We start from the raw sequence: 15,834 nt of genomic DNA, 5'->3' as shown, positions 1-15,834 counted from the left end.
CCTCATACGACCTTCCCACTATACCAGGCAACATCCTAGTAAATCTCCTCTGAACTCTTTCCAAAGCTTCCACATCCTTCCTATGATGCAGTTACCAGAACTGCATGCAATCCTCTAGGTGCGGCCTTACCAGTATCTTGGATCTCTGAAGCAGGATCTCGTGCCTCCGAAACGTAATCCCCTTACCAATAAACGCCAATACAGCATATGCCTTCTTAACAACCCTATCAATATGGGCGGCAACTTTCAGGAATTTATGCACCTTGACACCGAAATCACTCTGTTCATCTACACTGCCAAGAATTTTACCAATAACGAATTTCGCTGCATTCCTGTTACTTCTTCCAAAGTGAACATCCTCACACTTTTCCCCATTTACCTCCATTTGCCACGTCTCTGACCAGCTCTGCATCTTATCTATATGCCTCTCCACAACATCCTTCGGCGTGACCCACAACACTGCCTACCTTAGTGTCATCTGCAAACTTACTAACGCATTCTCCTGCGGCCACCTCCAGATCATTTATAAAAATGACAAATAGTAATGGCCCCAAAACAGATCCCTGTGGCTCCAAGATGAATACTTCACATCAACCCTCACACTCTGTCTTCTTTCACCTAGCCAATTCCTGATCCAAACCGGTATATCACCTTCAATCCGGAAACTCCGTATTTTGTGCAATAGCCTACCGTGCGGAACCTTATCAAATACCTTACTGATGTCTCTATATACCACATCAACCATCTTACCTTCATCCACATTTTTTGTCACCTTCTCAAAGAACTCAAAAACGTTAGTGAGACACAACCTACCCTTCATAAAACCGTGTTGACTATCCCTAATTAATTTTTTCCACCAGATCTTATCTTATCTCTTGTAATCTTCTCCAACACCTTACCCAAAACTGAAGTAAGGTTTACTGGTCTATAATTACCACGGTTGTCCCAACTCCCCTTCATAAACAAGAGAACAATATTTGCTATCCTCCAGTCTTGTGGCACTACTCCTGTCGACAACAATGACATAAGATTCAAAGCCAAAGGATCTGCACTCTCCTCTCTGGCTTCCCAGAGAAACCGAGGATAAATCCCATCCGGCCCAGGGGCCTTGTCTATTTTCAGGTCTTCCAAAATTGCAAAAAACTCCTCTTTGTCAACCTCAATCCCATCTAATCTTTTAGCCTGTATCTCTGTATTCTCACTAACATTGCCCTTTTTCAATGTGAATACTCACATAAAGTATTCATTAAGTGCTTCACATCTGTCCTCGGGTTCCACACACAACTTCCAACTACCATCTTTGATTTGCCTGAGTCTTTCTCTAGTCATTCTTTGCTTCCTGATAAACCGACAGAAGGTCTCAGGGTTTTCCTTGATCCTATCTGCCAACAACTTCTCATGTCCCCATCTGGCTGTTCTTCGCCTCTACCTCCCATAAACAAAACCTTTCACCGTACTGAGGTACATGTGACAACAATAAATCAAATCAAATGTTGTACATGGGTCTGAAAGGGTTAATACTGATTGTGTGTAAAAAGGACAACCCACAGTGACCATGACATGGTGGGAAGATCGAGGAGGAGTTGAACAAAAGATTAGACCCTTCTAACAGTCTCTGTTACAATGGACAACACATCCTTCTGATGTGTAAATAATCACTGAGAGGCAATGAGAGATCCCCTACATCGTATAAGAAATTCACGTTCTAGTTAGGGAGCAATTCTCAGGCGCCTTGTACACCCAGGAGATTGGAAGTATTTGGAGTGATAGAATTTAGTACAAAATTTATGTAATCTGGTGCTTTTAAGGAAGCTTCACAAGTATACATATTTTATTTGTATTACAAAAGGGAAAGAGGCCAGTGATTTCTTTCCAAAACAGTCTTCATAAATGAAGCCATCTTGGACAGCCACACAGCCGCCCTTATTCCCAGAACAGCACCACATCAGTCTGTGGGTCACAACTGCATGAGGAACACTTACATTATGCTGGAATTGACAAATAAATAAAGCACTTGAGGTGTTTTGTCTCAAAGGAGAAAATGATTTCATATCCAAGTGTTAGGTTTCAGACCCAGCTTGATACCTGACTTGTATTTATGATGAGGATAACTGGCAAACGAACGGCTGCAAGGGGATCAGGATTAGGAGCTGAGTAGTCAAGGATTTACATCAGGCTGGTTGTAAGAAAAGGAATTTGTGGAATGTCTACGAGTTGGATTTTGGAGCAGCTTGTGAGGGAGCCCATTAGGGAACAGGCAACATTGGATTTGATGTTGTACAATGAGGCAGACTTGATAAGGGAGCTTAAGGTGAAGGAACACTTCAGAAGCAGTGATTATAATATGATTGAATTTACCCTGCAATTTGAGAGGGAGAAGATAGAATCAAAGGTAACGGTATTACAGCTGAATAAAGGCAACTACAGAGGCATGAGGAAGGAGCTGGGGAGAATTGACTGGGAGAGGAGCACAATAGGAAACACAGCAGAACAGCAATGGCAGGAGTAATGCAGGTGCCAGAGCAGAGATGCATCCCGAGGGAAAAGAAACATGGTACAGGGAGTTTGAGCCAAACATGATCGATGAGGGAATTCGAGGATAGCAGAAAAGCAAAAGAGAAAGCATATAATGTGGCGAAGGGCAATGGGAAACCAGAGGATTGGGAAGCTTACAAAGACCAACAGAGGGCAACAAAAAATGAAATAAGCAGGGAGAAGATTAAATGTGTGGGTAAATTAGCCGGCAATATAAATGAAGACTGTGAGTTTCTTTAGATACATAAAGAACAAAAGAGAGGCAAAAGTGTATATTGGGCTGCTGGAAAATGACACAGGAGAGACAGTGGCGGGGATCAAGGAAATGGCTGAGAAACTTACTTTACGTCAATCTTCACGGTGGAAGACACAGTTACATCCCAAAAATACAAGAGAGTGAGGGGCAGAGCTCAGTATGGTGGCCACCACCAGGGAGAATTTGTTAGAAAATCTGAATGGCCTGAATGTGGATAAATCAACTGGACCAGATGGACTACACCTCAGAGTTCTAAAGGAGATAACTGAAGAAACAGTGGAGCAAAATCAGCATGGTTTCATCAAGGGAAGTCAGGCCTGAGAAATCTAGAATTCTTTGAGGAAGCAACAAGCAGGTTAGACGAAGGTAAGTCGATGTGTATTATCTGCCTGGACTTCAAGAAAACCTTTGACAAGGTGCCTCACTGGAGGCTACTGAATAAGATAAGGACCCAGAGTGTGGGAGTCAAGGTGCTAATATGGATAGAAGCCTGTCTGTCTGCCAGAAAGCAGAGAGTGGGGATGAAAGGGTCTGTCTCAGGATGGTAGCTGGTGACAATTCATGTTCCACAAGGCTCAGTGTTGGGACCACAACTTTTCACATTTTACATTAACGATCTGAATGAAGGAATCATGGGGATTCTGGCTAAGTTTGCAGATGATACAAAGGTAAGTAGAGGGACAGGTAATATTGTGGAGGCAGGGAGGCTGCAGAAGGATTTGGCCAGGTTAGGAGAGAGGGCAAAGAAGTGGCAGAGAGAGCACAATATGGGAAAATGTGAGGTCATACATGTTGGTAGGAAAAATAGAGGCATGGACTATTTTCTAAATGAGGAGAAAATTCAAAAGTTTGAAGTGCAAAGAGACTCTCGTCCAGGATACTCTCAAGTTAAACTTGCAGGTTGAAGTGTTGAGCCACAGGGTGGTTAGGTTGGTTGGTCCGGGTGTCCCAGAGGTGTTCTCTGAAACGCTCCGGGGAGACAGGCCGCCTACTTGCGGAGCGTTTCAGAGAACACCTCTGGGACACCCGGACCAACCAACCTAACCGCCCTGTGGCTCAACACTTCAACTCCCCCTCCCACTCCACCAAGGACATGCAGGTCTTTGGACTCCTCCATCGCCAGACCATAGCAACACGACGGCTGGAGGAAGAGCACCTCATCTTCCGCCTCGGAACCCTCCAACCACAAGGGGTGAACTCGGATTTCACTAGTTTCCTCATTTCCCCTCCCCCAACCTTGTCTCAGTCAAATCCCTCGAACTCAGCACCGCCTTCCTAACCTGCAATCTTCTTCCTGACCTCTCCGCCCCCCACCCCAGTCTGACCTATCACCCTCACCTTGACCTCTTTCCACCTATCGCATTTCCAACGCCCCTCCCCCAAGTCCCTCCTCCCTACCTTTTATCTTTGCCTGCTGGACACACTTTCCTCATTCCTGAAGAAGGGCTTATGCCCGAAACGTCGATTCTCCTGTTCCCAGGATTGCAGTGTCATGGAATGTAATATTAAACAATTTAGATTAATCTTTCATCTTTTAGAATGATGATGTTAGTTTCAATTCTTTCATATGTAAATCCCAGAACATTTTTAAAATTACATTCTCAAGATATCTTTAAAAATAGGTGCCATCCCAACTCAGATAATACATGAAGGTGTGAGGTTAAAGTCTGACTGTGTCCCAGTGTACAGAATCTTACATGGATTTATACAGTTTTTGAGCAAAATAAAATATAATTCTGCAAGTACAATTTCACCCCACAAACTTATGTGTGTGTGAAAGGGAGACTCTGCGCGTGTGTGTGTATGTAAGGATGTGAGTGTCTGTGAGAGAGTGTGTGTAGTTGCATGAGTGTGAGTGACTGGGTATAAGTGTGTGAGAGGGTGCGTGAGTGGGTGTGAGTGTGAGGGGCGTATGTGTGAGCTAATGATAGGCAGCTTGTGCATGACAGAGGGTCTGCATGAGTGTGTGGGTCTTAAAGGAGTGTATGGGTCTGTAGGAGTGTGTTTTTGTGCGTGTGTGTTTGTGCGTATATGTGAGAGGGTGGAAAGTGCAGTAGCGTCACCTGTAGTGTGACTTGAACCCAAAGTCCCAATTGAGGCCATTCCCATGGGTGCCAAATGTGACTATCAGCCTCTGCTCAGCCGCTTTCCATTGTTGCCTGCCCCAACAATGGGAGAATGGTCGCCCAAATGTCCAAAGTCGAATGTCCTGGACCGCCGAAGTATTCTCCGAATGGGAGGGAACACCCCTGCCTGGTGATTGTTGTGCGGTGTCGTAGCATCTGCTCGGTCTCACTGATGTCCCATGCCTCAGGGTATCCTTGCCTGCAGCTTATGAGATAGACAATGTTGGCCAAGTACCTGCCGCATACATGGTGGGTGTGTCCCCACGTGCAATGGTGGTATCGGTGTTGACACTCTGACACATCTTGCAGCAGCTGCCCTGACAGGGTTATATGCTGTCATGGTCAATGTGGTCCTGAAGGCTGGGCAGTTTGCTGTGAACACTGATCTGTTTAAGGTTTGGTGGCTATCTAAAGGTGAGCAGTGGAGGCAGAGGGAAGGTCTTGGCGAGGTGTGCATCCTCATCAATAATGTGTTGCAGTCTGCGAAGAACATGGTGTAGTCTTTTGTTTCTGACCTGCACCGTCCAACACAAGGGCAACAATTATTGTCCGTTCTCTCATTCTCTCTGATCTGGGAACTTCATTGTTCTGCAAGTTAGTGACCACTACTGGCCACAAGTGGGAATTGCAACCAACCCGCAGAAATACTCAAGAGTCTGTCAGGGTGAATGAAGTGAGCAAACAGATTCTGTCTGTGCTCGACACAATCAGATTGGTGTACATTTCAATTTAAAAAATAAAATTACCGATTCGATATAATTAATAACGTTCTTTGGATATTTGTGAACCGCCCGCCCACAAAAAAAACTGAGAGTAATGTCGAAAGGAGTGAAATCCGGAAACATTTCTTTTGAAATAAAGTGAAAAACCAAGGAATGCTGCCCTGACTCCAGTTTATTTGAACCGGGTATCGCTTGACTCCTTAAACCGCCTGGGCGCATCCTCAACTTCAAAGTTGTGGTTGCACGACAGAGGTCTGGCAGACTCAGTGTGATGTGCAGATGGTAGTGTTTAATTACCACTGAATATAATGGCTCTTCTTGGTTTTTATTGTTGAGTGGTTTCAAGTTCACAGCTTGCGATGGCCGGGAATCAAACTTGGACAGTAGCTATGCTCACCAATATACCACCATCGCTACAGCAGGCTGCTCCCGACAAATCAGCGGATGTGCAATAATAGTTCTTGAGTCTAAATTTCGTTGTTGTTTTATTAGAAATTTTGCAGCGAAATAGTAGAATAGAGTTTTACTGAGTGCGTGGGTCTCATTATGCCCCGCCTCACGTTTTAATACACACAAAGCAGCATTTCGGATTTCTCATGATCTGAAATCAATCAATAACAAAAATACCAAGAAAATCTCAAGGCAACCCTGGAACGACCACACAATGAAAACTTGCGAAGTTCTCAGAAACTTGGCAGAACAGTGTTGAGAGTGTGTTGCTGGAAAAGCACAGCAGGTCAGGCAGCAGGGAAATCGATGTTTCGGGCTCCAGCATCGGCAGACTTCCCTGTCTCCGAGCAGAACAGTGTTATCCGCTTAGGTATTGAGGAGGGCTTCCGCAGCTACTCCCGCGGGTCCCACGAAACACAAAGCGCTAGCCGGGAGGGCAAAGCGAGGGGGTGGATGGGTCAGCAAGCTCAGAGTAGTGTGATCCCGGTTCGTGAGGGGAAAAAGAAAACGCAGTGTGGTGAAATTGACATGGGAAGTGAAATTGACATAGGAAGTGAAATTGACATTGTCAGAGCAACCCAGCGCAGGAGGGAGGAACAGGGGCATGGAGGGGCGGTGGGCAAGATGGAAAGGACGGGGTCAAGGGAGGGCACAGACGGCTGTGTAAGGGCATGACCAAGTGTTAACGTTCATGGTGTGGTAGGGGGAGGAAGTTCGGGTCTCCAGGCAATGATAGTCTCCAGCTTAGAATAATGAGAACCGGGAATCACTGTGTGTGTGTGTGTGTGTGGCTGTGTGTGGCTGTGTGTGGGGGGGGGTGCATGTATGTGTGTGTGCATGTGTGGGTGGGTGTGTCTGTGTGTGTGTATGCATGTGTGTGTGTGTGCATGTGTGGGTGTGTGCATGTGTGGCTGTGTGTGGCTGTGTGTGTCTTTCTCTGTATGCGAGTGTGTGCCTGTGTGTGAGTGCGTGTGTGTTTGTGTGTCTGTGTGTGTGGGTGCGTGTGTCTGTGTGTGTGTGTGAGTGTGTGTGCCTCTGTGTGTGTGTATGGGTGTGGGTGCATGTGTGGGTGTGTGTGGCTGTGAATGTGGCTGTGTGTGTGTGCATGCAGGGATGTGCGGGTCTGTGAGAATGTGTGTAGGTGCATGTGTGTGAGTGTACTGGTGTATAAGTCTGTGAGAGGGTGCGTGAGTGGCAGTGTATGAGTGAGTTTATGAGAGAGAGCTTGTGTTTGAGAGAGAGTATGCATGAGTGTGTGGGTCGGTAGGAGTGTGCTTTTGTGTGTGTGTGTGTGCGTGTGTTTGTGCGTGTACGTGAAATAGTATACAGTGCAGTGTTGTCACGTGTCGTGTAACATGAACCCAAGGTCCCAGTGAAAGCCATCCCCATGGCTTCCGAACTTGACTATCAGCCTCTGCTTGGCCACTTTGCATTGTTGCCTGTCCCATAGTCTGCCTTGGAGGATGGTCACCCAGGGGTCCGAGACTGAAAGTCCCAGACCGCTGAAGTGTTCTCCGACTGGGAGGTTAGAACCAGTCTGACTCAAGTTTGGGACACAGACAGACTTTAACCTCACACCTTTAATGCATTGTCTGAGCTGAGATGGCACCTCTTGTTAGAAAATCTGAAGTTATCTCGAGAACGAAACTTTAAAACGGTTCTGAGATTCTCATATTAAAGAACGGAAACTAGCAAACCCATTATAAAAGATGAAAGGCTAAAAGTAAATGTGTTTAATACATCATTTCAGCTGCATGATACTTTAATCCTTTTGCTATAAATGCTGTGTCTTATGGTCCTCCTTATCATCAGGTTGATCTACATCGCAAACACTCCATCCATTCTTTATCCTTCAAAGAAAATCAGTCACGTTCATCAGACACTACCTTCCCTTAACAAATCCATGATGACTATCTCGGGTGATGACGTGGAGGAGCCGGTGTTGGACTGGGGTGGACAAAGTTCAAAATCACACAATACCAGGTTATAGTCCAACTAGCTTTCGGAGCAATCCTAAAACTAGTGCTTCCAAATAAAGCTGTTGGACTGCAACCTGGTGTTGAGTGATTTTTAAGTTTATCCTGGATTAAACTTTCACTCACTGTGTGGTGATTTCTATCATCTCTCAGAGTTTTATCGAGTCATTTTCTCATACTGGAAATATAAAAGCAGCGGGTTTTATCAGTGTGATGTGCAGATGTTAGTGTTTAATTACCACTGAAGTTTTCGGCTCTTTTGATTAGGAATGGTTTTAAAATTCACAGTTTGCGATGGCCGGGAATCGAACCCGGGTCAACTGCTTGGAAGGCAGCTATGCTCACCACTATACCACCATCGCTACAGCACGCAGTCGCCTAGAAATCAGCTGATGTGCAATAATAGTTCTTGACTCTAAATTCCGATGTTGTTTTGTTGGAAATTTTGCAGTGAAATATTAGAATTGAGAAGTCATAAAAGACTGAGATTTACTGAGTGGGTAGGTCTCATTATGCCCCGCCTCACTTTTTAATACACACAAAGCAGTATTTCGGATTTCTCATCATCCGAAATCAATCAATAACAAAAATAGCACGAAAATCCCAGGGCAACCCTGGAACGATCACACAATTAAAACTTGTGAAGTTCTCAGAAAGGCTCACCTGACCGGACCGTGAACTCTGATTTCTCTTCATACAGCTTTACCACCGACTTCGGGTTTGGGTTCGGACTTACTGCATCCGCAGTTCTTTCGGGTTTTAAAACTGGGAAAGGGTTTTTGGAATACAAAAGGGCAAAAAAAAAAGGATCCGTTAGACTGAGGCCATGCTGCAGTAATTGTGGAGAGGAGGGAATTCCGGGTAACAGTTCCGGAAGCAGAACCCTCTCGAGGAATATGTATTAATTTGAAGTTCGATCCCGTTGATCGATTTGCAGTTTTCTCTTTGACTTTGTAGAAGAGGGGGAGGTGTCAGTCAGCAGTAAGGGGTTTTCACGGGAGGCCATGATTTGGAGATGCCAGTGTTGGACTGGGGTATACAAAGTTAAAAATCACACAACACCAGGTTATAGTCCAACAGGTTTAATTGGAAGCACTAGCTTTCGGAGCGCTGCTCCTTCATCAGGTGGTTGTCCGAAATCTAGAGCTTCCAATTAAATCTGTTGGACTATAACCTGGTGTTGTGTGATGTTGAACTTCACAGGAGGGGGGTAGTCATGGGCAGAGGTTTAGTGAAGGTCGCTTCCACTGATGTGGGAAGGCAGTGCACGCAAAAGCCTCCCTGCCCTAGATAGGTTACCTGAACCACGATGGGCTTTCCAAGGTCAAGGGGTGCAGAGTGCTGAGGCCGCTGTTATAATTTAGTTACCAGCGGTCCCAAGTCCTTGGGATGCCGTGGCGCCTTAATGATAAATGGGATTGTGTGGAACCAAGACAGGGTCGTGGCAGAACAGTGTTGAGAGTGTGTTGCTGGAAAAGCACAGCAGGTCAGGCAGCAGGGAAATCGATGTTTCGGGCTCCAGCATCGGCAGACTTCCCTGTCTCCGAGCAGAACAGTGTTATCCGCTTAGGTATTGAGGAGGGCTTCCGCAGCTACTCCCGCGGGTCCCACGAAACACAAAGCGCTAGCCGGGATGGCAAAGCGAGGGGGTGGATGGGTCAGCAAGCTCAGAGTAGTGTGATCCCGGTTCGTGAGGGGAAAAAAGAAAACGCGATGCGATGAAATTGACATAGGAAGTGAAATTGACATAGGAAGTGAAATTGACTTTGTCAAAGCAACCCAGCGCAGGCATGGAGGGGCGGTGGGCAAGATGGAAAGCACGGGGTCAAGAGAGGGCACAGACGGCGGTGTAAGGGCATGACCAAGTGTTAACGTTCATGGTGTGGTAGGGGGAGGAAGGTCGGGTCTGCAGGCAATGATAGTCTCCAGCTTAGAGTCATGAGAACCCGGAATCACTGTGTATGTGCCTGTGTGTGTGGGTGCATGTGTGTGTATCTGTGGCTGTGTGTGTGTCTGTGTGCGTGTGCATGTAGAGATGTGCGGGTCTGTGAGAGTGTGTGTGTATGCATGTGTGTGTGTGTGTGCATGTGTGTGTGTACTGGGGTATAAGAGGGTGCGTGAGTGGCTGTGTATGAGTGAGTTTATGAGAGAGAGCTTGTGTTTGAGAGAGGGTATGCATGAGTGTGTGGGTCGGTAGGAGTGTGCTTTTGTGTGTGTGTGTGTGTGCGTGTACGTGAAATAGTATACAGTGCAGTGTTGTCACGTGTCGTGTAACATGAACCCAAGGTCCCAGTTAAAGCCATCCCATGGCTACCGAACTTGACTATCAGCCTCTGCTTGGCCACTTTGCATTGTTGCCTGTCCCATAGTCTGCCTTGGAGGATGGTCACCCAGGGGTCCGAGACAGAAAGTCCCAGACCGCTGAAGTGTTCTCCGACTGGGAGGTTAGAACCAGTCTGACTCAAGATTGGGACACAGACAGACTTTAACCTCACACCTTTAATGCATTTTCTGAGCTGAGATGGCACCTCTTGTTAGAAAATCTGAAGTTATCTCGAGAACGTAACTTTAAAAAGGTTCTGAGATTCTCATATTAAAGAACGGAAACTAGCAAACCCATTATAAAAGATGAAAGGCTAAAAGTAAATGTGTTTAATACATCATTTCAGCTGCATGATACTTTAATCCTTTTGCTATAAATACTGTGTCTTATGGTCCTTCTTATCATCAGGTTGATCTACATCGCAAACACTCCATCCATTCTTTATCCTTCAAAGAAAATCAGTCACGTTCATCAGACACTACCTTCCCTTAACAAATCCATGATGACTATCTCGGGTGATGACGTGGAGGAGCCGGTGTTGGACTGGGGTGGACAAAGTTCAAAATCACACGATACCAGGTTATAGTCCAACTAGCTTTCGGAGCACTCCTAAAACTAGTGCTTCCAAATAAAGCTGTTGGGCTGTAACCTGGTGTTGTGTGATTTTTAACTTTATCCTGGATTAAACTTTCACTCACTGTGTGATGATTTCTATCATCTCTCAGAGTTTTATCGAGTCATTTTCTCATCCTGGAAATATAAAAGCAGCTGGTCTCCATTCCTCCTATTTCTGACCTGCACCTAAAAAAATAACATGACCGATTCGATATGAGAAATAACGTTGTTTGGAAATTTGTGAACTGCCTACCCACATTTCACTTGATATTAGGCTGTATTTCACAAACAACACTGAGAGTAATGTTGAAATGAGTGAAATCCGGAAACATTTCTTTTCAAATAAGATGGAAAACCAAGGAATTCTGCCATGACTCCAGTTTATGTGAATCGTGATCGACTTGACTCCTTAATCCTCCTGGGCGCATCCTCAACTTCAAAGTTGTGTCTGCACTCCAGAGGTCTGGCAACGTTGGTGTGGCTGACTCAGTGTGATGTGCAGATGTTAGTGTTCAATTACCACTGAAGTTTTCGGCTCTTTTGGTTAGGAATGGTTTTAAAATTCACAGTTTGCGATGGCCGGGAATCGAACCCGGGTCAACTGCTTGGAAGGCAGCTATGCTCACCACTATACCACCATCGCTACAGCACGCAGCCGCCTGGAAATCAGCTGATGTGCAATAATAGTTCTTGACTCTAAATTTCGATGTTGTTTTGTTGGAAATTTTGCAGTGAAATATTAGAATTGAGAAGTCATAAAAGACTGAGATTTGCTGAGTGGGTAGGTCTCATTATGCCCCGCCTCACTTTTTAATACACACAAAGCAGTATTTCGGATTTCTCATCATCTGAAATCAATCAATAACAAAAATAGCACGAAAATCCCAGGGCAACCCTGGAACGATCACACAATTAAAACTTGTGAAGTTCTCAGAAAGGGTCACCTGACCGGACCGTGAACTCTGATTTCTCTTCATACAGCTTTACCACCGACTTCGGGTTTGGGTTCGGACTTACTGCATCCGCAGTTCTTTCGGGTTTTCAAACTGGGAAAGGGTTTTTGGAATACAAAAGGGCAAAAAAAAAGGATCCGTTAGACTGAGGCCATGCTGCAGTAATTGTGGAGAGGAGGGAATTCCGGGTAACAGTTCCGGAAGCAGAACCCTCTCGAGGAATATGTATTAATTTGAAGTTCGATCCCGTTGATCGATTTGCAGTTTTCTCTTTGACTTTGTAGAAGAGGGGGAGGTGTCAGTCAGCAGGAAGGGGTTTTCACGGGAGGGCATGATTTGGAGATGCCAGTGTTGGACTGGGGTATACAAAGTTAAAAATCACACAACACCAGGTTATAGTCCAACAGGTTTAATTGGAAGCACTAGCTTTCGGAGCGCTGCTCCTTCATCAGGTGGTTGTCCAAAATCTCGAGCTTCCAATTAAATCTGTTGGACTATAACCTGGTGTTGTGTGATGTTGAACTTCACAGGAGGGGGGTAGTCATGGGCAGAGGTTTAGTGAAGGTCGCTTCCACTGATGTGGGAACGCAGTGCACGCAAAAGCCTCCCTGCCCTAGATAGGTCACCTGAACCACGATCGGCTTTCCAAGGTCAAGGGGTGCAGAGTGCTGAGGCCGCTGTTATAATTTAGTTACCAGCGGTCCCAAGTCCTTGGGATGCCGTGGCGCCTTAATGATAAATGGGATTGTGTGGAACCAAGACAGGGTCGTGGCAGAACAGTGTTGAGAGGGTGTTGCTGGAAAAGCACAACAGGTCAGGCAGCAGGGAAATCGATGTTTCGGGCTCCAGCATCGGCAGACTTCCCTGTCTCCGAGCAGAACAGTGTTATCCGCTTAGGTATTGAGGAGGGCTTCCGCAGCTACTCCCGCGGGTCCCACGAAACACAAAGCGCTAGCCGGGAGGGCAAAGCGAGGGGGTGGATGGGTCAGCAAGCTCAGAGTAGTGTGATCCCGGTTCGTGAGGGGAAAAAAGAAAACGCGATGCGCTGAAATTGACATAGGAAGTGAAATTGACATAGGAAGTGAAATTGACTTTGTCAAAGCAACCCAGCGCAGGCATGGAGGGGCGGTGGGCAAGATGGAAAGGACGGGGTCAAGAGAGGGCACAGACGGCGGTGTAAGGGCATGACCAAGTGTTAACGTTCATGGTGTGGTAGGGGGAGGAAGGTCGGGTCTGCAGGCAATGATAGTCTCCAGCTTAGAGTCATGAGAACCCGGAATCACTGTGTATGTGCCTGTGTGTGTGGGTGCATGTGTGCATATCTGTGGCTGTCTGTGTGTGTGTCTGTGTGTGTGTCTGTGTGCGTGTGCATGTAGAGATGTGCGGGTCTGTGAGAGTGTGTGTGTATGCATGTGTGTGTGTGTGTGCATGTGTGTGTGTACTGGGGTATAAGAGGGTGCGTGAGTGGCTGTGTATGAGTGAGTTTATGAGAGAGAGCTTGTGTTTGAGAGAGGGTATGCATGAGTGTGTGGGTCGGTAGGAGTGTGCTTTTGTGTGTGTGTGTGTGTGCGTGTACGTGAAATAGTATACAGTGCAGTGTTGTCACGTGTCGTGTAACATGAACCCAAGGTCCCAGTTAAAGCCATCCCATGGCTACCGAACTTGACTATCAGCCTCTGCTTGGCCACTTTGCATTGTTGCCTGTCCCATAGTCTGCCTTGGAGGATGGTCACCCAGGGGTCCGAGACAGAAAGTCCCAGACCGCTGAAGTGTTCTCCGACTGGGAGGTTAGAACCAGTCTGACTCAAGATTGGGACACAGACAGACTTTAACCTCACACCTTTAATGCATTTTCTGAGCTGAGATGGCACCTCTTGTTAGAAAATCTGAAGTTATCTCGAGAACGTAACTTTAAAAAGGTTCTGAGATTCTCATATTAAAGAACGGAAACTAGCAAACCCATTATAAAAGATGAAAGGCTAAAAGTAAATGTGTTTAATACATCATTTCAGCTGCATGATACTTTAATCCTTTTGCTATAAATACTGTGTCTTATGGTCCTTCTTATCATCAGGTTGATCTACATCGCAAACACTCCATCCATTCTTTATCCTTCAAAGAAAATCAGTCACGTTCATCAGACACTACCTTCCCTTAACAAATCCATGATGACTATCTCGGGTGATGACGTGGAGGAGCCGGTGTTGGACTGGGGTGGACAAAGTTCAAAATCACACGATACCAGGTTATAGTCCAACTAGCTTTCGGAGCACTCCTAAAACTAGTGCTTCCAAATAAAGCTGTTGGGCTGTAACCTGGTGTTGTGTGATTTTTAACTTTATCCTGGATTAAACTTTCACTCACTGTGTGATGATTTCTATCATCTCTCAGAGTTTTATCGAGTCATTTTCTCATCCTGGAAATATAAAAGCAGCTGGTCTCCATTCCTCCTATTTCTGACCTGCACCTAAAAAAATAACATGACCGATTCGATATGAGAAATAACGTTGTTTGGAAATTTGTGAACTGCCTACCCACATTTCACTTGATATTAGGCTGTATTTCACAAACAACACTGAGAGTAATGTTGAAATGAGTGAAATCCGGAAACATTTCTTTTCAAATAAGATGGAAAACCAAGGAATTCTGCCATGACTCCAGTTTATGTGAATCGTGATCGACTTGACTCCTTAATCCTCCTGGGCGCATCCTCAACTTCAAAGTTGTGTCTGCACTCCAGAGGTCTGGCAACGTTGGTGTGGCTGACTCAGTGTGATGTGCAGATGTTAGTGTTCAATTACCACTGAAGTTTTCGGCTCTTTTGGTTAGGAATGGTTTTAAAATTCACAGTTTGCGATAGCCGGGAGTCGAACCCGGGTCAACTGCTTGGAAGGCAGCTATGCTCACCACTATACCACCATCGCTACAGCACGCAGCCGCCTGGAAATCAGCTGATGTGCAATAATAGTTCTTGACTCTAAATTTCGATGTTGTTTTGTCGGAAATTTTGCAGTGAAATATTAGAATTGAGAAGTCATAAAAGACTGAGATTTGCTGAGTGGGTAGGTCTCATTATGCCCCGCCTCATTTTTTAATACACACAAAGCAGTATTTCGGATTTCTCATCATCTGAAATCAATCAATAACAAAAATAGCACGAAAATCCCAGAACAACCCTGGAACGATCACACAATTAAAACTTGTGAAGTTCTCAGAAAGGGTCACCTGACCGGACCGTGAACTCTGATTTCTCTTCATACAGCTTTACCACCGACTTCGGGTTTGGGTTCGGACTTACTGCATCCGCAGTTCTTTCGGGTTTTAAAACTTGGAAAGGGTTTTTGGAATACAAAAGGGCAAAAAAAAAAGGATCCGTTAGACTGAGGCCATGCTGCAGTAATTGTGGAGAGGAGGGAATTCCGGGTAACAGTTCCGGAAGCAGAACCCTCTCGAGGAATATGTATTAATTTACATAGAAGAATACAGCGCAGTACAGGCCCTTTGGCCCTCGATGTTGCGCCGATCCAAGCCCACCTAACCTATACTAACCCACTATCCTCCATATACCTATCCAATGCCCGCTTAAATGCCCATAAAGAGGGAGAGTCCACCACTGCTACTGGCAGGGCATTCCATGAACTTACGACTCGCTGAGTGAAGAACCTACCCCTAACTTCAGTCCTATATCTACCCCCCTTAATTTAAAGCTATGCCCCCTTGTAATACCCGACTCCATACGCGGGAAAAGGTTCACACTGTCAACCCTATCTAACCCCCTTATCATCTTGTACACCTCAATCAAGTCACCCCTAAACCTTCTTTTCTCTAATGAAAACTGCCCCAAGTGTCTCAGTCTTTCCTCATACGATCTTCCTTCC

General features: G+C 45.7%; 3 non-coding genes across 3 annotated transcripts; all 3 read right to left on the bottom strand.

Annotated features, from left to right (window-relative positions):
• Positions 1–8,355: 8,355 nt before the first annotated feature.
• Positions 8,356–8,427, bottom strand: trnag-ucc (transfer RNA glycine (anticodon UCC)). Its single transcript has one exon. It is a non-coding gene; the product is annotated as a tRNA-Gly (tRNA).
• A 3,147-nt stretch (positions 8,428–11,574) lies between these two features.
• Positions 11,575–11,646, bottom strand: trnag-ucc (transfer RNA glycine (anticodon UCC)). The gene has a single exon. It is a non-coding gene; the product is annotated as a tRNA-Gly (tRNA).
• Positions 11,647–14,808: 3,162 nt separating this feature from the next.
• trnag-ucc (transfer RNA glycine (anticodon UCC)) lies at positions 14,809–14,880 on the bottom strand. Its single transcript has one exon. It is a non-coding gene; the product is annotated as a tRNA-Gly (tRNA).
• Between the last annotated feature and the right edge of the window lie 954 nt (positions 14,881–15,834).

The sequence above is a fragment of the Chiloscyllium plagiosum genome, unplaced genomic scaffold, assembly GCF_037043375.1.
Source record: "Chiloscyllium plagiosum isolate Xiang-an unplaced genomic scaffold, Cpla_swu_hap1 HiC_scaffold_12, whole genome shotgun sequence".
In the NCBI taxonomy this organism is placed as follows: Eukaryota; Metazoa; Chordata; class Chondrichthyes; order Orectolobiformes; family Hemiscylliidae; genus Chiloscyllium; species Chiloscyllium plagiosum.
Note: the sequence above shows the minus strand (reverse complement) of the source record. Positions and strands in the feature narration are given on the sequence as shown.